A 26,476-nucleotide genomic window follows, 5' to 3' on the forward strand; every position below is an offset into this window, starting at 1 on the left:
CTACATATTGATAAAGAGAACAAATATATCAAGAGGGTGTAATAACTATAACAATATGTGCACTAGGAATCAGCACCCCCTATTTTATAAAAACAAACACAGACAGGAAAGTTCCAATATAATAATAGTGGATGACCTCAGTACCTCTATGTTCATCAAGCTATATCATGAAAATCCCTCCAAAATCACTGAGAAAACTTCAGAGTTAAGTTATATTATAGACCAAATAGACTTAAGAGACTCCCACAGAATATTATATCCCAAACTGCAGAATACGCATTCCTTTCAGCAGTTCATGCAGCTCTCTCTAACAGAGATCAAGTTTTAGGTTGCAGAACGAGTCTTGACAAACACTAAAAAGGAAAGAAAACCTTGAGACTTTTTCTTATAATAATGGAATGAAATCATAACAAACAGCAAGAGAAAATAAAGAAGCACTATAAACATATTGAAGTTGAGAAAATGGCAAAAGAAAGAGAAAGATTAATGCATTAAATAATAGATTCAGAGACAATGAAGGATGAGTAACAAAATATACCACTAAAATCTTGATTGTTAATTAGGAATTAATTTGAAAATTTATACCCCTATAAATCAAGAAATCTAGAAAAATCTGTACATATATTTTTCAGATACAAAAGACCTTCCAAAATTGAATCAAAAGGATATAAAAATCCTATGTACAATAATAACAAGAAATGAGTTTGATACATTAATAAAAAGATATCCAGACAAAGAAAAACCTAGTACCATACAGTTCACTGTTAAAGTCTGTAAGGTACATAAAATAATGGAATAAAAGACCCCAAAATAAATACAAGCAGCTATAGTCATTGATCTTTGACCAAGTTGACAAAGGCTAATGCTGGAAGAAAGACAGCCTCCTTAACACAGGATCCTCAGAAAACTTCAGAGCCACCAGAAACTAGATCTCTATCTCTCACCCTGAATCAAAATCAACTCAAAGTTAACCAAAGACCTAAACAGTAGACCTGAACCTCTCAAAGAACTAGAGAACAGAGAGAAAGCACTTCAAAATGTAAGGATGGGCTTTCTGAGTAGAATTTCGATGGCTTAAGAAATTATAGCAAGAATTGATAAACAGAACTGCATCAAACTAAAAGGATTCAGCAGAGAAACAATTTAGAGTAAAGGCACAGCCTACAAAATGGGAGAAAAGTCTCTTCCACTTATTCACCCAACAGAGAATGAGTATACAAAGAACTCCAAAAGAATGAATGCTCAAAGAACATATAAATGGGCAATTGAACTGAGGAACTGCTTCTTAAAAGGTATAAATGGCCAATAAATACATGGGGAAAGGCTCAACATTTTTAGCCATTAAAAATAGTTCAAAACTACACTGAGATTCCATCTCCCACCAGTCAGAAGAGTTGTCATCAAGAAGAAAAAAAGCAACAAATAATGGCAAAGATGTAGGGGAAAGGGAAGGCCTTATGTGCTGTTGGTGTAAATGTAAATTAGCAAGTGCAGAGAGTGTGGAAATCAGTATGGAGGACCTTAAAAAAACCAAAACCAAAAAACCCTATTATATCATCTAGCAATATGACTTCTGGGTATATACCTGAAGGAAATGAAGCTAGCATACCCGGAAATATGGCATATCTGGGATAATTGCTATGCTATTGACAATGGCCAATGTGATGGCTATTTTTGGTTGTCAACTTGACTGTATCTGAAATGAACTAGAATCCAGAAATAGAGGGCACACTGTTGAGAGATTTTTCTGCTCGGTTTGAAGTGGGTGAATGCACTTCTAGATTGAGCCTTTGATCTGGATCTTAAGACTAGAAGGCATGTGTCTTTAATTCGGATCTTGAGGTGGGAAGATACACCTTCCATACGGACCATACCTTCTGCTGGAAGTCTTTATAATGACCAGAAGGAAGCATTTGCTCTTTGCCTGCTTGTCCTTGCCCTGCTAGTATATCCATTCCTCCACTGACATTGTAGCCTACTTCTTCACGATCCCAGAATATACAGAAGACCAACTGAGACACCAGCCTGGTAGGACTGAGCAACTACTGGATTCTCAGACTTTCCATTCATAGATATCCATTGTTGGATTAATTGGACTGCAGTCTTAAGTTATTCCAATAAAATCCCTTTATATGTATAGGGAGAGATACATTCCATACATTCAGTGACACTAGAGAACCCTCTAGTGAAGTCAAGTTAGGTAATTGGCCTAGGTGCCTGCCAGCCCAGCAGATGAATGGACAAAGGAAATGTGGCATGCATACATACATACAATGCAGTATTAGTCATCAATAAAGGAAAAGAACATGTCATCTGAAAGAGAATGGATGGAGCTGAAGAGCATGATGTTAACGGAAACAAGCCAGACTGAGAACCACAAGTAACATGATTTCTGCCGTATCTGTGATCTAGAAGTAAAAGGTGATGTGGAAGTGGAGGAGGGAACTATGAAGAAAGAAAAAGGAGAGAGAGATTAAGAAAGGATAAGAGGAGGGTACTATGCTCCAAGCAGGTTATGTACAGGTATGAAACCCATCATTTATAAAATTAATAACCACTTAGAACTCTGCTCAGGTTAGACACTGACCCAGGGACTTCTGCAGAGCAGACGATCTGTTTCTTCCTCTGGATGCTAGTTACACAGGTCAGGGCCCTTGTGCACTTTTCCTGAGGTTCATGAAGCTTTAGAAGTTCTGTGTTTCTTGATACCCTATATTTGAACGCACACTCACTCTTCCCATCATACCTTGCAGCTTCCCCTGCACACATTCCTGAGGTGTGTATGTGTCCCTCTGCACATCCCCAGAATTATGTCCTCCTCTGTGAGCCAGCACTGCAGCCTGTGGTGACTCAGAGGTGGCACTTTCCTCTCTGGCTCACGCTGTTTTAAGTCTCCAGCTGGGATCCCTGGGAGCCTCTTAAGAGCAAGGACTGTCCCCAGCTTTCAGCAGTGTCCCCAGAGTCTCCTTATAAACAGTAAATGCATGGTACCTATTTGTTCAATGAGCATCAGGCCTGAAACAGCCCCCTGCTGCAGGGAGGCAGAGGATGATACCACAGGGAGGTGGAGAAAGATACAGGAGGAAATAGAGGAGCAAAGGAAATTCCAGTGATAACAAACCAGGCACAGAATCGGTCCTTTCATTCTTGATGCGGTCGGCATTTCCCTCCCTGCTGTGACAAAATACTTGCTAGAAGTAACTTCAAAGGAGAATTTGTTTTGGCTCCTAGGTTGAGAGGGAAAGTCATGGCAGAGTTCGTAGTGGTAGGGGTGTGTGACTGGGATGCCCCATGTCCGGGCAGAGAGGAAGCAGAGAACTAAGGCTAAAAGCAGGGCAGCGCTGGCACCCATGAGCTGCACTTCCCAGTGACCCACTTCCTCCAGCTAAGCTCCGCCTCCTGAAGGTTCTACAACCTCCCTAAACAGCACCACCACCCAGGTACCAAATGCTCAACCACACAAGCCAGTGGGGAACATTTGGCATTCAAATCACAGCACTGGGGGTTGATGCAGAGACAGATTAAAGCCAAGATGGTCTCAAGGGAAGCCTGGCACCCTTTTATAAAAAACTTTCTTTTTATTTGTTCTTTGTGTCTTTCACATTATGCCTCCCAATCCCACTCATTTCCCACCCACCCCCCAATTTAAAAGAAAAGGGGGAAGCTGGGGGAGGGAAAATCTCATCATGGAAGCTGCAGTGTGACTCAGTGACTCACGTAGTAAACCCTTTATCCATACATGTTTACATTCAGGCGTTCATCACAAGAATCATTAGTCTGATTCAAGGCCCCTGGTCTCTGCTACAACATTGATGCTTGGACCTCCCTGGGACTCTTCCTGGACATCCTGCTGCTGACCTGTGCTGTGGAAATCCTGTAGCCTTGGGTGTGCAGGACAGGACCTCCCACTCCCACCAGATCACAGATGGGATGGATGTTGGGGCGGGCCAGCACATAAGCCTGGTTCTGGGTCTGGATAGTTGCAGAGTTGGTCAGCCCTCCAACTCTCCCCTTTCCTCACCACCAGGGTGAGCTCTCCAGCATTGCCCTGGCCAGTTCACCCCTTGCAGAGATGAGCAAGGGATGGGTCCAGTTCTCCATTCAGCTTTCAGGTCCACAGGGTCAGCTCTCCCGCACCCACCGAGAACTTCAGAGTCAGCTCTCCTGTGTTGCCCAGGTGAGATGTAGAGGCCACTCTCAGAAGTGCTGCAGCCAATGAGGGGCAGGGGCAACTCTCCTGCTCTTATGATCTTAGGGTCAGCTCTTCCTCAGGCATGGTTGAGTAATGCGACAGCTCTCCCATGCTCACACCATGGAGGCTGTCTCACTCACACCTCAGCCAGCAGGGCCAGCTCCACTGTGCTGCCCAGGCAAGGTGCAGAGTTCACTTTCCCAAGTACTGCAGCCGGTAAGGGAGGAGACTTAGCTTCCTCCCCCAACAGGTGGCAAGGTCAAGGGGGCAGGGAGGGCATCTTTCTCTCACCCTCACCAGCACATGGCAGATGAGGGACTGTGGCCAGCTATTCCGTTCTCACAGCCTTAGTGCTATGCCACTTGAATCTCTGCCAACAGGGTCAGATCTACTCTGCTGCCTAGGCGGGGATCAGGGCCTGCTTTCCTGGGCTGGCACTCTTACTAATTATGACAATGCCGACCTTTGTGCGTGTGTGTGTGTGTGTGTGTGTGTATGTGTGTGTGTGTGTGTGACTCTCTCCAGATCACATTGAAGTGCAAGCACACCTAAGGCAGAGCTGTATCTGTGCACCTAGGACTCGAGATGGGGATGCTCAGCCTGCTTTGAGAGCCCCATTTAATCTTAGCAGGAGAAGAGGTTCCTGATTTCTTGGAGGGGGGGTCGTATGATAAATGCTAGGATACCAGATTCTCTGTCCCAAAAATATTCAAATATTTTAATTTAGCTGCTGGTTTCTTAAGTCTAGGTCCATCTGCATGCCAATGTATGGCCAACACCTCAATCTTTTGTGGCTTTTACAGAGAAACTGAAAGTTCCAGCTTTTTCTGCTCTTCCAAGCCAACTGTTAAAATGGAGAATGGGGAGGAGTCAGAGGCCTGCCAGTCCTGCTCTGTGTGTCCTTGACCTTTTTCATTCCTATAAGGCCTGGAAGACAATCTCTCCTAATTGGGTCCAGGGCTAAGGGTTCCCAGGACCTCAGAAATCATTGTTCTGAAAGGTAGTCTCTAGTTTCAGCCAGGCTTTGGAGCTAGGCATAACGAAAGTCACACCTGCATGAACTCAGTGTAATTCTGTCATCAAATAAAATGTACAGGGTTAATCTGACACCTACTTAGCCGTCTACATGATAATTACCATGCCAGGTGCTGATCAGGCATAAATGGAAGGCATTTGATGTAAATGACTGTATTTAGTATTGCTTTGATACAGTATAACTGGATTTTTACAGTTCCTTCCTTTTTGACAGTTCATTTATCCATTCGACAATATTTATGGAGGCTGTAATATATGCCAAGCATTGTTCTAGAACTTGAGATACAGTCTAATTTGGAAGGCCAAGGGATCAGAAGCAGATCTGTTCAATGTCATTGGGAGCCCTCTTCTGAACACCCTGGTTGGTTGTGTCAACCGTAAGTACAGCGGGAGGGCCACCTTCAAAGGAGGCCGGAGCTGGCCCTGGCCTTCAGAAATGGGCACTGTGGAACCCAGAGCCATCAGAACCTATGTTTTCATCCCCTGAAACCCCAAGAAAATCAGTGCCTACCTCTGGGATGATGAGAATCAGAAAAGCGGGGAACAACTTGGACTTTTCCACCTGTGTCCCCAGTGCCTGGCACAGGCTGGCACATAGTAGGTACTCACACGGTACCTGTTGAAATAAGGAAAGAATACAGGGAAAGAGCTCAGAAATGGTGCATGCTTCCAGGTATTTAACATGCTGGATACAAAGTCACAATCTAGGTATAAATTTTCCTCAATCCAAGCTCCCCGTCTGTGGTCCTTCATCCTCTGTGACCTAGAGGTGACATTCATCACACTGCCCTGTGACAGCCTCTCAAGACTGTGGGGCACTGTGGTGGAGTGTGGAGCACTGTGGTGGGAGCTGGCACTTCTGCCTCTCTGCCTATGCTTTCCCATGCACCTGTTCCAAATACATCCTCCTAACACCCTACTTTTTCCAGAAGGGGAAACTAATCTGCACTCTGTCACAATGGCCAGATCATTCAGCTTCTCCAAGCCAGAAGAGGTGTTCCTTGAACATGCCTCAGACTTAATCATCTCTGACACCCCTCCCCCTCCACTTCACTCCACCTCACCCCCTGTTCTATGTCTCTGCTTTGAGCTAAGACTGACCCACCTGCAGCAGCACTTCCAGCACCTTGGACAGTGCTCACAAGCAGCGCCCAGAAATAACCACAACTGCCTGGACAAGGAGATGTTTCCCTTCACACTTAACACTGCCACGGAGAGCAGGGAAGATCTCTCCCAGGGATACATCTACCTAACACACATGCAACTGGACCTGTTCTGCATAGAAGCTCAATAAACAATGACTGATTCACGCTCGTGGCCGATTGATGAAGCGGACAGGCATAGCCTGAGGACAGCCCACGGTGGTGCTGTGCTGCTGTGCATGCCTTCTGGACCCCCAGCCCACCTGCACTGAGTGGTAACTCTCCTTACTCACAGCAGTCCCTGCACTATCCTCTGCTGTCCTCGTAGGACCGCCAGATCATTAATCGTGATTTTTTTTTCCCCCAGATGGGACAGAGAAGAGGCTGACAGCCAACAGACAGTGTTTGGTGGTGAAAGGAACAGAGAAAATCAGAGGGGCAGTCAGATTAATTACAGGTTTTCTCTCAGCCGTGGGCAACAAGATCTTGATTACTTCTCCTGACGCTCCAGGCTCCTCGAGACAAATGGGTGTTTGCTTCCTTGCTGTTCTTTCACGCCACCTCCACCCACCCCAGCAGGAAGAAAGCTGCTCAGATAGAGAGAGGGTCTGGGTGGGTGGCAGGCCACCATAGAGCAAAAAGCCAGCACCTGTAGACTCTGTGGCGACTTGAGGGAGAATTTAATGTGATCCTTGACACAGTAATGGAACACTCTGTAAATGTTTGGCATGTCCTTGGCAATGAGTTTGGTGGCACCAGGATGCAAGAGTGCCTGTGGAGTCAGGGGCCTGGGCACACCAGCTCTGGGAGCCAACTCTTTGAGCATCGGTTTCTGATGTTGCAAAACGAAGGAGCCAGGCTACATGTTCTCTAAGGTTCCTTCAAGCTCTGAAATCCTGCACTTCTAAGAATGGAATTCCATGATAACACAGCATTGATTGAATATTTATGGATGTTTACTCTGTGCAAAAAAAAAAAACCACTATTTTCAACTCATTTGGTCTTCAGTAGAGTCTTGGGAAGTAGATACACCCATTTGTTCTCCCCACTGCAGATATGGAGCCCAGGGACAGAGGGGTTGAGTGGCTTGTCAAGATCACACGACTAGCAAAGGCAGAAATAGGGCCATCATATCCAGGTCCCTATCCTTACCCTCATTCTTTCTACCCACCTTCTCCCTGTGTCTCGGAACTTAGTGTGCAGTAGGTATGTGAGGACAGGTGGGAGCATAATAATGCTATACACTGATGTTGGAGAACAAGGCATGATGTAGACCTCCAGCCATCTGCACATGTTGCTGAGTCAGGGGAAATGAGTCTGGGGGTGCCTTCTGGAAAAACTGCATTCGTGACCATTAGATTTCCAATAAAGAGCTGCTCCTGCATGCTTGTAATGAGTTACAAGATAGTAGAGTCGACAGGGGGCACTGAACATTGGCAGCAGGAGCAGATCCTCGACTGGCTTATTAGGACAAAATGAAGAATGATGGCTGGACAGATTGCCCAACCCAAGTCTGACCGTGGGAGCGTCCCATGCTCACTGTAACTGTAGGTGCCTGGTATCTGGACCACAAGGTAAGGTACAACCACTCAGAATTCTCAAGTACTATTAAACATAAATATTGTGATCCCTGCCACACACACACACACACACACACACACACACACACACACACCTGAACCATTCTCAAATAGATTTCAGACTGAAGCCCCTACTGCACCCATAAACAAGAGTCCCTCACCAGAAGACAGCACACACCTGCCTCCCTACCCAGTTATCACTGTGTGTCCTTAAGCTGCTTGATTAATGTCTCTGGACTTTGTTTTCAGACCAACAAGACTAAGGCAGACTGCAGCCCTTGCTGGAAAGACAGATGTTGACATATGGAAGTCAACAAGCATGGTCATTCTTTCATCTCTCCAGCCCCATCCAGCCTTTCCCTCCAGCTCCTGTGCACAAGATGCCCTGGACTGCAGTTACATCTTCCGACAAGACTATCTCCAAGGCTTGCTTAGTGAAATAACCCTAGAGCCTTCACATCCTCGATGCAGCTTCAAGTCAACCTTGACCCAGAAACTCTTCCTTCAGCCATAGAATCTCTCCCTGCAGGCTGCAAGCCCTCCATGAAGCCCTCTCTGCAGCAGTCAGTCCCTCTTCCCCACTCAGCCTCAGACACAGGAGAATAATCAGCACACTGGAGGTGGAGAACTGTGGTACCTTAGGCCTCTCGCTTGACCTCTGAGGGTCCCCATGTCCTCTTCTGCAACATGAGGAAATCGCACTCACACCACCTACCCTCCTGGGTTACAAAGAAGACCAAATGAGATACTGTGTGCAGAATTGCTTTGCAGATGAATAACAGACTTCTGGAGAAAGGGTTCTGATGGTTTGGAAGCCCCAGACTGGCCGAAGCACCCAAATAAATCCTCAGCCTGGATTTGTCTTGTACTTTGTCTATTCTGTGAATATTTTTATCGCGTGCCTACTACCTCTGACAGTTCTCTGAGTCCTGGACGAGAATCCCTGACTTCATGGACCTAACCATGGGGATGTTAAGTGACATGAATCTGACATTCAGGAAGCAGATGCCACCATTACAGACAGAGAAGGGGAAGCATAGGATCACAGACTACATGTGACTAAGGATGGCTATGAATGTAACCCAATATAAAATTATAAACTTAAGTCATTAGCAGATTTTTTTGATTATTGTTATTATTTGTAATTTGATTGCAAGGTTCTTGAGTGTGAACTTTTGTGGATTATAGTGTGGCTACTAACGCAGTGGTTCTCCACCTTCCTAATGCTGTGACCCTTTAATACAGCCCTTCATGTTGTGGTGAGCCCCAAGCATAGAATTATTTTCATTGCTACTTCATAACTATAATTTTATACTGGTATGAATTGTAATGTAAATATCTGTATTTTCCGATGGTCTTAGGTGACCCCTGTGAAGGGGTTGTTTGACCCCCAAAAGGGTTGAGAACCACTGCTCTGAAAGTGACAAGGAGGAACAGCTCTCTGGTGATAATATTATAGCATGGCCTATTAGGACTGAGTTAAGACAGGAACCAATGGCAGAGGGAGAACAATTTAGGGAAGAGTCCATATGGCCCCTGGTAGAAATGGCTGTGCCCACTGCTATAGAAAAGCCCAGAGATGCTCTGCAGTGTATCTGCTGTGACAATGGCCAGCCTCCCTCGCTAGGATAAAGAAATGGTACCTAAAGCAGATGTCTCCCCTCCATGGGCCTCACACTGGACCTACCACCCTTCAGAATAGGATTGTAGGGTACAGCTGCCACATCCTCCGCCTCTGACCAAGTGGCTGATGATAAGAAGATGGAGAGACAATTGCCAGTTGTACGTGTGTAGAGGACCAGAGTTAGACAGGATGGGTGGGACTGGCTTAGAGTGTAAGCAGTGTTCCTGGCATTTGTCGGAGAGTTGCACTCCGGGAGATGAGTTCCTTGGAGAGAATATGTGTGTCACAGATTTGAAAGAAACCAGTTCAGTGCTGGAGTATGTGTAACACATTCAGAGCCAAGAGCCCTTGCTGAGGAATATCTACAGAGGATGGGGTTGGGGGGTGCAGTGAGAACAGTTTTAGGGCCTAATCACCTCTAGAAAAATATGTCCTCTCTCTTTTGGAATCTTCCTGATATTTTGAAGTGTTCTGTAGACTCTTGCCTTGGGCCTTTGGAGAGCCTCAGAGGAGTGACATACTCAACTTAGAACGAAGTGGAATGGGACAATATCCTGAGTCATAGCAAAGTGTTAGTTAGCCCAGGAAGCAAGAGAAGGTTTATTCTAGACTCGCAGATGCTGCTGCCCAGGGTCAAGGTCAAAAAGGAATGGAAATCTAATGTGATAAAGAAGACATCCCAAGGTCTGGAGCTGCTGGGGACCCTTGGCCTGGCTACATCACCCAGTGGACACCTCACCTCGGTACATCTTTCCTGTCCGTAGCCACAAACATAAGCAATTCTGATGTCTTAGACACCATTTCAGAAAGCAGGGCCCTACCTGCTTTGAAAGAAAGCAGCCATCTGGGCAAGCACTCCTTGGAGCCACTATAGGCAGGCCTCTCTGCACCCCCAACAGTAGAGACTCTAAACTAAATACAGGTCCATAGGCTAGGACTGTGCTTCCATTGGTAGAGAACTTTCCCAGCATGCACAAAGCCCTGAGTTCCACCCCAAACACTGCTTAAAAGGGAGTAGTGGTGTATGTCTATAATCCCAGTTCTTGGAAAGCAGAAGCAGAAGATTCAGAAGTCCAAAGCCATCTTTGGGGACATAGTGAGTATAAAGCCAGCCTGAGCTACATGAGAACCTCCATCAATAACAACAAAAATTTCTATAATAAAAGTTCACACAAAGTAACTGGCATTCTTTTCAGAATTCAGGGTGACTTACTTATTCTGCAGACCAACCACTAGGAATTGTCTAGAAATACAAGGATGACCCAACCTATCTCTTTCCTCTATCCAGTTTAATCAGCACTAATTATCACCCACTTAGGGCAGAGTCTAGTACAGGCTCCCTGAGGGGTCGAGGGAACAAAGTGGCTCTGGCCAGCTACCCCTGGAAGAGGCCTGAGGACCTAGGTTAGTGGTAGGAAGGAGGGTGCCTTCTGTTTCATCCTTCAGTGTTCTCGGTTTGCATTTTAACAGAGAGGGGGTGGTTTCCTCTTTCAATTAAAAGGTTGGTCAATAATTTAAAAAGCGAAAGTGTCACCCAGTGTTGGTAGAATACACCTTTAATATCAGCACTTGGGAGGCAGAGGCAGATGGATCTCCTTGAGTTCGAGGTCAGCCTGGTCTACAGAGTGAGTTCCAGGGCAGCCAGGACTACACAGAGAAACCCTGTCTCAAAGCAGTGTTGTGATTCTCTCCTTGGCTTGCTCCAAGACTAGCAAGCACTCTGTACCCCTGAGTCCCATTCAGGAGAGTGAGTCTGGTCATACCTGTGTCAATAGACTAAGTACTCAGGGATGCAGGGCCTGCCTACCTTTCTAGAACATTCATCCCTGGCATAGATGCTCTGGCTACCCCTAGGGAAGTGGAGTTGCTACTCAGAGCAGAGAGTCTCCTCCTCCTACCCTTCCAGTCATCCTTCCAGTACCATGGCTGTCACTACCTCAGTCAACCTGTGGTCCTAGCAGATATTCCCGGGACCACAGCTTCTTTTCTCACTAGCTACATCCCAGGCTCTCCATGAGAGGAGAGTAGTCTGTTGAAGAAGAAGCCCTGGGCCACTGTATTCAGCTGTGTTTCCGGTGGAAAGAGGCATCCTCTTCAGAAGCTACTCCAGGAAGAAATTCTCGGCCATCAGCCACAGAAGAAGTCACATCAGGGTCCTGTCTCTTTTGCTTACTGTTGGCCTGAGACAGAAAGCCTCTCTACAGGCTAGGAGTCCAGGAGCTAACAATTCTGACCCACCCTTTCCCTAGTCACAGTGGCCTTAGCTAAGCGCCCAGTATCCTCCCCAACACAGGCATCTTCACGAGAACACTGGTGAAGGAACACATACACCCTAAAAAACTATCCCTGGCTGCCAGAACCAGGAAGAAAGACCAAGAATGCTATTTCACACCCAAAAGGGACTGCCATGTTGGAAATGCATGACTGAGAAGCTCCACAGCAATGCCTGCCCTGCCCTGCTTCATGCTAGCAGGCATTAGGATGCGGGGGGGATGCATTGCCTTCCTCAGGAAGTTGCTGGAAAAGCCCAATGACCTTGTTTGCAGATAAAGACCCATGGAACTCAAGAAACAGCACATGGAAGATGCAACTTTCTCATTTATCAGTGTAGACTTTGCCACTAAGCAGGGAACAGGGCTAGAAGGTAGAGACAGAAAGATATCCCTGGAGCATTGCTGCTGAGTGAAATCTTGAAAGACGCAGGCTTTGGGCCAGGCCTCCTGTTGACACACTAAGGAAATTAAGGGACGGCCACAAAACAATGACTGTAATGGTTAATTTGGATCGACGACTTGACTGGATTTGGAAATACCTAGTATATCAACAAGGTGCACCTTTGGTTTGGTTGTGGCAGTGAAAGCTTTGCCAGAGAGGAGTAACTGAGGGGTGAAGATCCTCCCTGAATGTGAGCAGAACCAGTCCATGGCATGGGCATCCAGACTGAATAAAAAGGGGGAAAGGAGAAAGTGAGCTGAGTGCCTGCATTCTGCTTTCCCTGCTTCCTGACCTACCATCATGTGAACCAGCAACCCTGTGCTCCTGCCACCACAGCCATGAACCTTACGCAATACCATGCATTCCCAGCCATGAGCCAAAATAAATTACTTCCTCCCTTAACTTGCTTCTTGTGGAGTAGTTGCTCACAGAGACGGGAAAAGTACTAATCCGGAGAGCAAACCACTGGCACTGACAGACACTCATTGTATATGACGTGCTGCCAGAAATGCGTGTCCGAGCTCCTGAAAGAGCAGGGATACTATAAGGCCTCAAAGGCCGAGGTGCAGAAAGCTGAACTTGCTCACCTAGGCAATAAAGAGCCACTGTGAGTTTGTGGGTGAGTGTGGTGGTGCAGAAAGTGAGCAGTACTGAGGAAACAATCAAGGACAGGGTGCACAGGGGGTGGGGTGCATGGAGGAGAGGGGGCTGAGGAAGCCATGGGCAAACAGCACTGTGAGAGAGGAATGAGAACCGAAAGGAACAGATGTGATCCAACTCAAAATCAGGGTACAGGAATTTTCTCAAACACTAAAAAAAAAGTTTCTGAGCAGCCAGGCATTGAGGAAGAGCACATACTCTGTGGATCTCGGGGTAGGAGGGGGAGAGCCCCAGGCAACTCTGGAGCCAACTCCGCAAGACATGGAACATCAGGCACACTGCTGGGTCTGGATGGGGCCCAGCCCCAAACCTGGAGCTTGGCTGCTGTGTGACTTTGAGGGAAAGGGCTCTGACCTTGGAGTCAAAAATCTGAGCTCAAACTGGCTCTGCGTTTGTTCCCCGTGTAAACAAAGTTCTCAGCATTTCCTGTGAACCAGATCTACTCCAGGCCGGTCCACGCCACAGCATCACTCACTCAAAGACTAAAGAAGGTGCCACACAGGAGAAACATGGCAGCAGCTTGCATGAAGTTGAAGAAGGCTTTTCCTAAATGTGATTTCCGTGGTCAGTTAGTTCTTAACCTCCTCCCTCCAGATAGCCCAATACTTCATTCCCTCGCTCATGTCCTAGACTCTGCCTGGCTCCCTATCTCTCTTAGATTCATTGCATGGATGAATTGTTTATTTTTATTTTCTATAGAACACCTAGGATAATGTTTTCCACCTTGTTGGAGCTCTGTAAATGTATGATTGTATGATTGGTTGATTGATATTGATTGATTGATTGATTGATTGACTGGATGGCTAATTAAAAGTAAGCCATAACAAGATTTAGGAGTCTAGGGAGACTGCTCAGTAGGTAAAGAACTTCTCTGCTAAACATGAGGACCTGAGTTCAAATCCCTAGGAAACATGTGAAGCTGGATGTGGTGGTACATGGCTGTAACCCCAGTGTGCCTACGGTGAAATGGGAGGCAGAGACAGAAGAACCCCCAGCAGTTTAAGGGTCAACTAGCCTGCCATATGCAATGACAGTGAGCAACAAGAGTCACTGTCTTAAACAACGAGGCAATCAAGGGTTGACACTCAAGGTTGACCTCTACACATGCACCATGTCTACTCACCACCATCACACTCAGACACATGAACATTCATACATACATCATACATGCATGTATGCATACATCATATACATACATACATGCATATACCATGCATACGTACAAAGATGTTTTTAAAAGGATGTTTTAATTCTATTCATCCTCCCCCCTACTCAGTGGCTTATCTCAATAGTAATGTTAGTAAATAATAATAATGATGAGGATAATAATAACAACATGGACGCTTAGCTGGAGATTCTCCCACCCCCTCCGCTACTTGCTGAACGGCCTCCACTTGTCTTAGTGTCTCAGCAGGAGGTGGGGCAGGACAATAGTTACCAGTCCAGACTCCACTGCTCACACATGTGACCTGATGTGAGTGAGTAACCTCTCCAGACCTCAGTTTCCCCATCCATAGCTAGGGGAAACCTCAGACATCCAAAAGTTGCTTTCGGAGTCTTGTTGGGTCTTGTTGCGCCTGACAGCAACAAGCACTCAGAGCTTGACAGCTGTTGCTGTTATTGGTGCTGGGACTGCCCAGAGCCAGATCACCATGGTCAGGGGGAAATATTTGGATACAAATTTTCCATCAGAGCAGATGATTGTGACCAGCAGTGGATGAGGCTTCTCGTAGCTTTAAACTGCAGAAGCAGCCAGACCCCCCAAAGCCATCTTAATGTCCCCGTTATCAAATGACATCTGGGGTTAGGGGCACTGAATGGATCAGTCGCCCTTATGGTGCCTACCCAGCATTAATGGGGCAAGTGAATTACAAACAAGGCCCACCTGCTGTGCTCAGCAACAAAACCCAGCAGGAGGGTAATTGCCCGGAACTAGAGCACAGGGGGACACAGCGGGCACGAAACACATTAACCACAGGAAGGACAACTTCCCAACACTTTCCCTTTTTCTATGAGACCTGAGGAGAAGCCAGTAGGCAAGAGAATGCAGGCACCAGATGGGAACTCTCCAGAATCACAGAAGAAAGATGCTTCTAGACCACCACAGCTGGCCTTCCAGTCCAGCCAAAGACCCAGGCCAGCTGCATATAGGCCGGTGGTCCCAATGTCAACTTGGGCATTGTCTGAGTCACTTTCCTATTGCCATGACAAAGCACCACAACCAAAGCAACTTGCAAGAGAAAGCACTGCAGCTGGGTTCATGGTTGCAGAGGGTTAGAGTCCAGGGTCATCATAGTCGGGAGCATGGCACCAGACAACATGGCAGTGGAAAAGCAGCTAGGAGCTCCCCCAAAAGCATGATTCAGAGAGAGAAGGGGGTAGAAACTGGGAATGGTGCTTGAGCTTTTGAAATCTAACCCCAATGACACACCTTATCTAATAAGGCCATACCTCCTAGTCCTTTCCAAATACTCTCACCAACTAGGGACCAAGTATTCAGATATATGAGCCTTTGGGGCCATTCTCATCCAAACACCACAGGCACCAAGGATATCCAAGCTCTAAGTCTCAGCTAGGAGCTCCCTGCCTTAGCAGCAGCCTCCTCCATTAAACTACACAACATGGGTGCTCAGAAGGCAATGATGGCTCCCGAGGCCAGGTGCAGTAAACAGTAAGGGCATGGAATCTACCTGTTTGTTCACTTACACACTCACCATGCATTTTCGGAAAGAAATCTAATCTAATCATCTAATCTAATCAATTCTCTTCCAACGACTAAAAGACAAAAACTCAAGGCAGGTAAGTAATTTTCAAAGAATGGCCTACATGGGCAGTGAGTAGGCCTGCCAGCTCTTGCCACAGGACTGAACTGACTTTGTAGACAAATTGTAGGACATTCAGTTCAATCATTAGCAACACCGTGGGGGTTTAACATCACCTCAATGTTGTTCCTGAGAGCCTGATGTGTAGAGTCTAGTGCAACCATGGGGCCTCAAGGTTCCCGCAACACAGCCTTCATACTTCCACCTCAGGGGCTTCTCTTGGACTCAAATAGCACACTCTTTCCTGACTACTGGGACAGCTTCCTTCTTCTCCTGCAAAAACCCTACCACCTCCCGCATGTCTCACCTAGAACATTAATGCCATCGGCTTCTTACAATTCTTATTTATATGGGTTTCTCCCATACACACTTAGCACAACGTAAGGTCCTCCAGGGCAGAGGTTTTGTCTATTTTATTTCATATGTCTCTAAAGCACCTAGAACAATGCCCACCATGCAGTAGGTATCCCGTGATTGGACCTGGAGGCTCATGTGGAAACGGCATACAACGGGGGCATCCACAGCGCAAAATGAAGGCCTGCGCACTGGAGAGCCCAGGGCTACCAGGAGCTTACTGTTTCTGTCTGGAAAGGGGACAGGCCCAGCAGCCCACAGTATTAACACCTTCCTGTTGATCAGGGTGACAGTTCAGGGCAGAAGGCAACATCGGAAGCTTCCTAGTTGCAATGTTTCTGACAGCAAACAAGATGAGGTGAGGAGTAGAGTTTCAAGGTTTTGTCATAGATACAGTGGAAACTGAGACAGGATGCCAGGCTCTGCCTGCCAGCACATCCTGGAGGAAAGGGATCGAGAGAGGAAGCAGGTGGACCCTTGAGAAAGCCAGGGAAACTGATAAGTTTGGATATAAACACTCCCTTAAAAGCTCACATGTTGATGGCTTTATCCCTAGCAGGGAATTCCAATCTGAGAAGTGGTCAGATCACGGGTGAGGGCGGGGGCGCTCTCAGACTTTATCAGTGCATCAAGCAATGGACTCAAAAGTTGATTGGCATTTCTGGGTGGTAGGGCCTGGCTAGAAGAAGTAAGTCAATGCAGGTGTTCCTTTCCCTGTCCTCTTACTGTCCCTCTTTTTTCTCCCTTACCTGGCCACCCATCAGGTGGGAGATTTTGCACTGCCATGCACTTCTGCTCTACCTCACCAAAGCCCAAAAGTATCATGCCACTACCAAAACTGAGAGCCAGAATAAACTTTTCTGCCTTTAAGTTGCTTTCTCAAGCACTTTGTCTCAACACACACACACACACACACACACACACACACACACGTCATTGCTGAGATTCCCTATCCATGTGTTGTTTCTTAGGTCCTTGGAATTGATTTCTGGGAAGAATTTGGAATTTGGAAATTTGAGCTAGAGAAGCCCCAGAATGCTAAACTGGATGGCTAATTCCTGTGGGAATCTAGAACACCAGAGGCAGGTGGGCATGTGGACGGTGAAGTCTGCTCAGGAGGCTCAGGTGGAAATCGGCTTCTACCAGGAGCTTGACTAGAGTCTGTTCATGTTATATTCTGCAGAGAACTTGTCTACAGTTTGTCTGTGCCCTGAGACATGATGGGAAGTTGAATCTAATGGGCTAGTTAACCCAGAGAACATTTCAGAACCAACCAGAATACGGTGCGTGGCATGCATTTTACTGGCTACCTTCATCCATGTTTCAAGTGAGACTTGCGAGCCAAGGAGCAGAACAGCAAGATGTGAAAACTTTCTAATTTGGTAAGAAAAGTTCTTCAAAGTTGGGACGAAGGAAGGCCCAACTATGGGCCCCCTTTAAGCTTTTTCCCTGGGTATTTTGTCACTAAGATGCGAAAATCAACAAACACAAATGCGAACCCTTCTTTAAGAACCAGATCCATAAATTTGCATTTCAAAGCTGCCTGAAGACTGCCCAACACCAGCTACTCCCTTCACAGATACCGAAGTGACACTCAGAGGAACAGTGACTTAAGCAAACTCAAGATCTCGCTCCAGAATGGATTCTAAAACCCCCGGTTCCACACTGCCCCATCAAGGCCTTTTCATGACAGCGCTCACTCATTAAGACCTTCAGAACTATCTTCTACAAACCGGCCTGAACTAGGCTGGGGACACAGCTGTGTGCTAGAGAGATAACGTGGGCTGGGGAAAAACAGACAGGTAGTCATCAAACCCAAAGTGAATAGTGTTATCGCTGGTTGCCATGGCAGCACTGAGTCCGGCGCCGGGGGCGGGTATTCAAGTCAGGCTTGAGGGGTCAGGAATGACTCCTCAGAAGAAAGAACATTTTAATAGAGACCTGCATGGTGATTTGTATTTACCCAAAGGGAAAGGGGGAGGAGTGAGAAGAGGGACCAGTCCACAGCTGGCCCAAATGATAGGGAAGCAGCGACCTTTTGAGATCTGAAGGCTGTGAGTCAGTCAGTGCCCTGAGAGAACAGAACTTGCATCAGCCTTAGCAAGCTAAGAGGACTGAGCTGTATTTTAAGGGAAGGGTGTAAACACGGGGGTTGGCACAGTGAGGATTTCTTATAGAAAGACCACTCTGGTTACAATCTGAGGATCATTTTAGAGAGACCATGTGGATGGGTGTTGACATCCTGGAGAAACATAGGGGTGGCCTGAGTAAGGGAGCGGCGGTGGAGAGGGAGATGCCTGTCTGGAACATTTTCAGAAGTTAGGGTGGATGAGGGCTAGAGATTGGATGCAGATGTGGAAGAAATGGGAAATAAAGGTATAGCCAGGCTTCTAGTATGTGCCCAGACCATGTCCTAAGGCAGCATGAGGGCAGACTGTAGAGGAAGGAATGGCTGCCCAGGAGGACAGAAGAAAGTAAAAGCAACAGGAAGGGACAATATGCCCAGAGATGCCAGGAGCACCAGTGCTGTGTGGGAAGCGAGACAAAAGACAGAGCAGGGCCTTGAGTGTCCTCATTAGCAGCCCAGGCTGGTCCAGGCCAATGCCCCAAGCTTCCTCTGTCCATGGTGCTTCCCAGGCTCCGGAGTGTCTTTGAGCTTCACACACTGGGACCATTCTCCCAGGAGCTGGTCCCCTGCACTTCCAAGGTTAAAGATCATTTTGGATAGAAATTAGGTTAAGAAAGGCACACACACAAAAAAAAATTTAATTGCCCCCTCCTCCAAAATGCTGCCTCTGACTTACCAGACCACTTTAGAGGCTATCATGGACAGAGAAACAGCAGAGCGCAGCGCTTTCTGTGAAGAATGCCACACTCTGGGGACAAATTCCAACACCCGCCTACTAGCTGTGCAACCCAAGTAAGTTACCTTATCTCTCAGAGCCTTGTGTAGCAGTTTGGGGACGTAAGGATATTAAATGGTCATCTTTATAAACTGTAGGGGATTGAATGAGTCAGGATTTGTTGGAAAGGGGGAGAATACCCGGTACATTGTAATTGTCCCACAGTTGACAGATAAGCAAATGCTAATAAGGCAGGAGTTAGCTGCCATCTTTGGTGGGAGTAGGGGCTGAGGAGATGCTGTTCTGAGGCCTAGGAACCCTAGAGAAACAAGTGTTTCACAGGCTCTGAAATAACCTCAAAGGTAAAACACAGGTCTGAGGCAAGAGAACAGATGAAATTAAGTGTAGCCGTAGATCATCCAAGACAGAATAATCCCAGGGACACAACTTCCCTTAAATGGCATGCTTGTTTCTGTAACAACAAGGCCGTTGACATCAGCATACCAATGTCACAGCATGCAACCAGACCTTCTGAATGAGGGCAGGTGGGCCTGCTTGATATGTCAAGCTTTCTCTACGCAGGGGATCCACGGTGTCCTTGCTATGCAGCTCAGCAAAGGGTGTGTGAGTAGGGTCTAACCTGAGCAAACAGCAGCACTCACGGCACAGCCAGGAAAGCCGCAAGTGCCTGCTTTGCCAGTGAATGGGGTTTACCAGGAATCAGGAAAAAGCACCTGCTCTTGCAGGACACCCTGATACCATCTTCAACAGTTGTGCTCCTCCTCCACTCTGTCACTGACTGATGGAACCAATCCAGCCTCCACCAGGGACAAGAGGACCTGTGCATCTCTGGAGAGAGCTGTGCTCCCTACCTGGCTTGTGACGGGCTTCAGAAGAGTAGAACATGCAGGTTTGACTGGCAGACAGGTTCCTTGTTTTTCTGCCTCCTCTTCCTTCCCTCCTGCACCTTCTCTATTCATCCATTTTCCCCCAATACTGACTGCCACGTGTGTGCCTGGAGAGATCCAGGGCAATGATGGGGCATCATTGGTCTATCCTGGAGCAAACCAGGAAAGATTGCTCCAATAGACCAAACCACAGGCAGTCTCTCACTCCAGTCCTGTTCTCAGGACCCAGAACCAGGGTAAACCTTGAGCCTAAAGAGAAACAGCTCTTTAGGGATAGATTCTAACTGATGCTTCAGGCTCTCAATACCTGCTTCTTTTATTTCCCCTATCGTGTGTGTGTGTGTGTGTGTGTGTGTATCCATGTGCATGCATGCATGCAACCAGGTGAGTGTGCACATACATGTAAAATCCAGAAGTCAATGCTTGATGCCTTCCTTACTCACTCTCTACCTTACCTTCTGAGACAAGGTCTCTCACTGAACCTGGAGCTCACAGATTCACCAGACGGGCTGATCAGCAGACTTCGGGAATCCTCCTGTCTCCACACCCACACAGAAACAGGATTACATGCATGCATCTGGGTTCTTTTTAAAACAGGTTTTTAGGATTCAACTCAAGTCCTCTTCCTTGCACAGCAAACACTGTGGATGTGGGGTGGATGGATTTTGGTCAACCTGACACAAGCTAGAGTTAACTGGAAAGGGGAAACTGCAACTGAGAAAATGCTCCCATCAGATTGGCCCTGATTGCTGATTGATGTGGGAGGGCCCAGCCCACTGTGGGGAATGCCATCACCGCCGCTGCCACCACCGCCGCTGCCAGCACCACCACCACCGCCGCCCCCACTAGCACTACTACCACCACCATGCCAGGCAGATGGATTTGAGTTGTACAGGAAAGCAGGCTGAGCAAACCATGGAGAGCAAACCAGTCTGCAGTGTTCCTCCATGGCATCTACTCCAGCTTCTACCTCCAGGTTCCTGCCCTAACTTCCCCTGCTCTGCTGATGAACTATGTTAGGATGTCTAAGCCAAATAAACCCTTTCCTCCCCAGTTGCTTTGGGTCACCATGTTCTAACACAGCAATAGAAAGCAAACTAATATACCCACTGAGCCATCTCCCTAGGTCCCCAATAACTACATTTTTTTAGATGTTGAGATGAGCTCTGAGCAAAATATGAAAAAAAAAGTAGGTTGTATTCTATATTCAATGACATGGTCACTAAGCCAACCAGCCTTTGGGGATATCTCTCCCATTGGACACTGACCCTGGAGCTACAATCTACTAGGTGACAGACACCAAGGGGGCAGGGGGACACTCATGCTACCCTGAAGGTAAAGGCAGAGGAGAGGGCTCTCGGGAGAAAAACATCTCCTGAGACAAGAGGATCACGTGGTTCCAAATACTTAGAGCATTACTCCTGAGAGTCAATACCTACACATCCAAATGTCCGTAAGTCACAGGAGAGGTAACCTGTAGCAGTCACCTGGCGGAACACTACACAGCTATGAAAACGAGCAAGCCTTGCCATGATGGTTCTCACAAATAGAACCGTTAAACAAAAGAAAGCCAGACACAAAGGGCATGTGCAGAGGAAGGCCCTGAGGGCAAACTGTCTACAGCGTTAGAAATCAGAGCAGTGGGTGCCACGGGATTCATAGTGACTGACTGGAAATATGAGCAGGGCAATAAGGAGCTGTTTATCAACCTGGGTGCTATGTTTACCTGGTAAAAATTAAAAGTTGTACATTATCGTGTGTGTGTGTGTGTGTGTGTGTGTGTGTGTGTGTGTGTGTGTAATATTCCTGGAATCTTTTATGGAAAATCTTACAATGAAGCAATTTTGAAGACTGAGATAACCTGGCAAAGCAGGGGTCACGCTTGTCCCGAGTTTCCTTAGTACGACCCTTTACCATCTCCCCGCCATCACTCACTTACCTCATGCCCGTCCCAGTCTCTAATCAATTTCCCATCACCCTCTCTCACTCTATAGCTACAGGAAAGCATCAGCTTTATTAATTTACACTAAATTGTCCATGACTAATTCAACAAGATTTCCCTCCCCCAAGGTAGTTTCTTTTTTAATAAAGCAGAATTAATGACTTCAAAACCATAACTGTAAGGCTACGGGAGCAGGTAGGAGAGAGATGAGACCACGCAACTCACCTGAGGCTGTGGAGGTCACATTTGTCCCCACCTGCTAACTCTCTCCCAAGAGCATGGACAATCACATCTCAGCTGGGACAGCTGAGAGTTTGGTTTCTGAGGGCAGAAGGCAAGCTTTGGGATGGCCCTCAAGTGACAACATAAATGTGAAAATGTTCTAGTGGAGAGGGGAGATGTGTATGAACGCTTGGCAAGACATCTCCGGTTACATCACCAGGGAAGCGACCTTTGACCTCTGCCTATCAATTGATCCAGATGACTTAGTGCACCCTGGCTAGCTTGTCATACTCAAAGGGAGAGCCCTGTGAACCTTCCCTTCTAAGCAACTGTCAGAGGTGAAGTACAGACGCCACAGCCAGGTCACCCGTTAGAACATATCAAGGTAGAAGAGGAAGATCATGTGCGCAGTGCTGGACCAACAGAACTTTGTAGAGACTGCTGAGCTACAGCCGGCCCCCTCTCTGGTGCCTATTCATCTTCTTTGTCTTGGAAGGGCATAAAGAGGCAGGAAAACAATCCACGGATGCTCAGGTCCCTGGCTTGCCTGGTCACCCATTCCCCTTGCTCCCAACCATCAAAGCAGAGCTTTCTGGACTAAGGAGTGGGTGATGGAATCCTGCTTCTCGTAACAGCAGGACATGGAAGGTTGCTGAAGCTGGCCACCTCCCTAAGCAGGAAGATCACCCTCTATGTTTGGGAGCTTGTGCTGGGCACAGAGATCAATAGAATAAAGAGATAAGCTCTCACCAGCCTGCCAGAGCCTCCTCCAAATATCGTGAGTGTCTGTAGCCCAATCCATTCATGTCCCCTCAGTCCCCAAAATCCCTATCTGCACATAGCTGGCTTCCAGTCAGAGCACCAAGAGTCCCCAAGTTCAAGTATGTCCCCAGAGGGGCAGGGTCTCTCTCAGGAACATTCCTAGATAGGGAAGCTGACAGACAGGATTATGGGTGCTCTTTCAAGAAAGGCCAGGGTCAGGCCTTGCAGACGAGTTTACAGGATCTCCCCAAGATGGGAGCTAAGGGGAGAGGAGGCTGTTTGAGGTTTCTGTCTCCACTCACCGAGCAGCACAAAATGTAGTAGGAAGGAAAGGCTGTGGGGCAGAAAGACCCAGAATGAAGCCTTGGGTCAGGAACTGACACATCACAGCAAATACACTAGCTGCCACCTCTGATGACTAATATCCTAGCAATGGCCGAGGGAGACAGAGAAAGTGCTACAAAATGCAAGACACCAGTGTCCCCTCCTGCCATTTATTAAGTGGCTTACAACATGTCAGGCAATGCCAAACTCCTCTCTCTGTGTCTCCATGTCTCGGTGTCTCTGGCTCTCCATCCATCTCTGTGTGTGTGTCTCTGTCTCTGTCTCTCTCTCTGTCTCTCTCTCTCTCTCTCTCTCTCACACACACACACACACACACACACACACACGCAGAGCAGTGAGATGAAGTTCAAAGAGGTAGTGTAGCCAATACCTAAAGCTACACAGCTTAAGGAAACACCAAGGTTCCTTGGGTCACTGTTATGACTTAGATCTTGAACGCCCCCCTCAAAGATCCCCATACTACAGGCTTGCCCACCACCCTGTAGTGTTCTTGTAAAGTGGTAGACCACCTGGGTGGTGGTGGGGGTGAAGTCTAGTGGGAAGATGTTAAGTCATTGACTACCTTCCTGTTCTATAGCCACACCCTCCAAGCCCAAACATTCCCTCCTAGAGGGAGGAGGAAACCCCCTAAAACTCAGGAAGCTACGGCAACTCACAAGGGTCAGCAAGCTCTGGAAATGTCCGTGGTTCACAGAATCTCACAGTAACAACTGCTGGAAAGAGGACTGGCTGTCTACAGATTGGGCAGGGGTTTCAGGGGTGCAGCTTTCGTGAGCTGTCACCCATGCTGAGGAAAACTTTTCAGTGCCATAGCTGCATTTGACTCACCCATGGTCCCGGAAGCAATGACAGCAAACTCCCCAGTTCCTGAGGCCAAGCTGGGGTTGAATTGTTTTCCATCCTCACTGCCTTATTTGGGTTAAATAAACACATGTTTGTGCCTCTCCAGAGAAAAATACACAGCAGTGCTCAGGAAGGGGACCCTGGGACACTAGCTGCTCTCCTTCCCCACTGCCACGAGGACAGCAGCTTTCTTTGCTCCGTTCTGCCTCCTCACAGGTTCCAGAGCAAAAGTTCACACCCATGAAGCCATGGCCCTGAATCAAAGCAGCACCTTCGAGTTGCTTTTCTTGAGAGTTTTCTTACAGCGACAGAAAGTTGACGGCACAGCCACATGTAGGTTCTGCACGGCTATCAATGAACTGTCCCCGCCCCAGTATCCCACCATGCCCACAGCTCTCCCATTAGCAAAAGCAAAAGAGGGTGGCACTGTGGCCTTTTAGATGCCCCACTAGCACGCATTCTTTTAACGCCCTCCATGCCCAGACATGCCTTCCTTCTGCCTACAACCACTTCTCCCAAGCCAACGACCATGGAGTCAAAGAAGAGAGAACAGCCATTCAGCCCCTCCCTGCTTGTGCCAGCATACACGGCCTCCTTCACCGAGGCCGTATGTCACCTCATTTCCTTTTTTACTTTAAAGGGACCAATCAGCGCAGCTTTAATGTCAGGATTTATCTTTATTAACAAACAGTAATAGTCAAGAGCTTCTGGGACCGCTAACAGCACTGGTGGCAGGTGCAGCAGTCTTGCAGAAAACAGTCGCAAGCCAGAGACATCTAAGCCAGAGAGCGAAGGGCATGCAGTGGAGCCTGTGCAAGTTCACATGTCCAACAAGGCTCTGCAGACCTAGAAGAAGACAGTGTCCACAAGGAGCCTTCCCCAGTCAGGAGCCCGGCTCACTATTCCCCATGCAGAAAGGCTTGGGTCCCTAAAGGCTAGCATTCTCGTGAGGCCTAGTCCCAGTCTAGCTGTGTCTCTGATTTAGAGAGCTGCAAACCGCTTGACATGGCTTCAAATATTTAAGTACTTTAAATATGTGATCATGATAATTACCTGGCTGATGGCACTTCATTTTAAATGAAACTCGGAGCCAAGGAGCCACTGACATCATCGGCTCTGCACACACTGCACTCCTGGTTGACTCTGATCTTCCCCCATTATGCCGCTGGCCTTGGGGACAAGCTACCCCCCCCCCAAAAAAAAAGAAATGAATTTAGGGTCTGATGGCCAGGGTGCCACATGTGATTGTGACCATAGAAAAGCAATGATCGGGAGGGTGGCCACCCAGTTTACAGCATCACTGACAGTGCAAGGGAAACTGGGTGCAGCAACAAAGACAGGCACCATCACCAACAGGATAAATGAGTGGCACCTAGGTGTCCCTGCAGCTGACAGGTGTGCTCTGACTCCCAGGGTCAGCAAACAGGAGGGGTGTGCCAGGTGCCCCCGAGAAGGCTGTTTCATGCAAACACAGTGAGCTCTTGGGTGAGGGCCTGGGGCAGGAGGCCTTGAGGCATTCTCAGAACTCTAACCTCTCAGCTCAGGGGGTGCTCTTCCATCCCAGGACACACTGGGTCTTACAACCTGAAGACAGGCAAAAGGGGCTGGGCTGTCGGAGGACAATTGGAACAATGTCAACACCTTCATTTTCCACAGCTTGAGCTAACCAGGATATACAGGACCAAGCAGCAGAGCAAGGCCCTAAGAGGTGAAGGCGGAGTTCTGAGTGAGTCTACATTCCAACATGGCAGCTCTCCTTCGAATGTGGGAGGCAAAGAGGGATGGAGGGATGAGAAAGCATTCGGGTACACGCCTTGGACAGGCTCCTCACTCCATTGTCTCCATTAGGCCCTGCACACTCATGCTATTGGGTGTCTTCCTGGGATCTACCATAGTGAAGTGCCACAGACAGGCAGCTCGTACACAAACGCTCAGCCAAGAGCCTCTTCCCCTTGTAGGTGGCTCCGTTTCCTCACATCTCCACACAGTAAAGGGAGACAGCGAGCCTTCGAGGTCTCTTTCTTAAGGACACATACTTGGGTGACCAGACTCGATACTTGTGACATAGCCACATCCCCCAAAGTCCCCAGCTCCCAGGACCTCCACTTTGAAATCAGGATGTGAACGTGGATTTTGAAGGGACACACCCATCAGTCCCTGGAAGCAGGTGCTGCCAATCTCATGTTTCTAGATGAGACACATAGAGACTTTAAGGGCTTGACGATAAGACATGGTGGTGCTGGACTGACGTCATGCCTCGGACCACTCGATCCCAAAGTCCGTGGTCTCATTCCATATGCCACCAGGCTCCAAGACTGCGGATCATCTGAGCACATGGACCCCACGGGCACTAGCTACATGCCCAGCACTATCTGAGGAGTTCCACAGTGAAATGCAGCCTAAGACACGGGCCTTGCCTCAAAGAGTTTCTAGTAACATCCAAGCGCCATATGGAGGAGGCAGTCATAATGCCAGTCCTAAAACTGG

General features: G+C 47.7%; 1 protein-coding gene across 2 annotated transcripts in view; it reads right to left on the reverse strand.

Annotated features, from left to right (window-relative positions):
• The window catches only part of Grik4 (glutamate ionotropic receptor kainate type subunit 4), a 426,914-nt gene that overhangs the window by 294,491 nt on the left and 105,947 nt on the right, over positions 1-26,476 (reverse strand). For both annotated transcript variants that reach the window (XM_041657560.1, XM_041657559.1), the window contains exon 2: positions 5,739-5,843. The gene's annotated coding sequence lies outside the window, so the exon portion shown is untranslated. The remainder of the gene's footprint in view (positions 1-5,738; positions 5,844-26,476) is intronic.

Source organism: Microtus oregoni, unplaced genomic scaffold (genome assembly GCF_018167655.1).
Source record: "Microtus oregoni isolate MIOR12 unplaced genomic scaffold, Mior012 000008F_ref0000371, whole genome shotgun sequence".
Classification (NCBI taxonomy): Eukaryota; Metazoa; Chordata; class Mammalia; order Rodentia; family Cricetidae; genus Microtus; species Microtus oregoni.